Source organism: Thunnus albacares, chromosome 12 (assembly GCF_914725855.1).
Source record: "Thunnus albacares chromosome 12, fThuAlb1.1, whole genome shotgun sequence".
In the NCBI taxonomy this organism is placed as follows: domain Eukaryota; kingdom Metazoa; phylum Chordata; class Actinopteri; order Scombriformes; family Scombridae; genus Thunnus; species Thunnus albacares.
Window position 1 is genome coordinate 25,257,837 of NC_058117.1, and position 1,140 is coordinate 25,258,976.

Genomic DNA, 1,140 nt, shown 5'->3' on the forward strand with positions numbered 1-1,140 from the left:
GTATGTAAATGTCCTTCTCTTCCTGCTCTGCTGGTCCTATGCAGACAATGCTTGGTCCTCTTTGATCCTGCCCAAATGTAAATGCCCCCCGCTGCTTTCCTGGTCTCCCTGAATGGTGAACCCCCTTCTCCCTGAGTGCATCACTGTCTTCTTTGTTTCCCCCCATTTGCCCTTTGTTTTCTGATCATTGATGATCAGACAGTTAGTAACACGTCCTAGGTGCCATTTTCTGTTGTTGTCTGTCTGGTTCCGGCGTTGTTGATTCAATGCTTTCCATTGTGTCAACTCTTCACACCGTAAGTTAATGCTTATGACCTGCATACCTCCACGTGACATACAACTCCATGATATTGGCACATCAGCATAATGTGTAACCCTCCTTGATGATTAACTACAAAGGTAGAAGATAGAAAAACAAGGTAATTATAAAAGTATCAAAATGTAATATAAATCATCTAATTGTAAAATTTATCATAAAAATATCAATATAAAACATCCAATTTCAAAACCTAACATTTCATCCTGATATTACCAGCAGTTGAATTTCTGTTTTCTCTCCAAGCAATGGAGACAATACTACAAATACTGATAGATTGATAGACATTGATAGATTTTGCGTCTGCTGTGGGACATTTTCCAAAAATTGTGACCTTCTTTACTCTGTTACAGTCAAAGGAAGAAAGGTTTGTAGTTTGAGAAGAAATAATAACTCATCTTAATACCAAGCAGCCACAACCTTGGCTTGAAATTGAAGCCAATGCGGAGGTCCCTTGAAGTGCAATACCACTGACGGTCACCAGATGCTGGCTCCAAAAAGTCCCTGGCTCCAATAGACTCCCATTCAAAAAACTTCTCTCTAGAAACACTAGGGCAATAGATTTTTTTCAGCGAGTCATTATGGTCTCTATGCTGGTGGTCAATTTGGAAATTATTACTCCGTTAATAAGGTTTGAAGACTTATAGTAGCTTTGACGTTGACAAACTTGCCCCAGGTGCACGCATGCTGCTCATGAGCCAAATCATTCACAATAAGTTTATATTTCACATGCACACACACATTCCTTGGAGGAACACACAGTACGTTCTAAAATAAAACTTTGAACTGGGTTGTGCACCATCAGGAGACCGTGATGAACATAA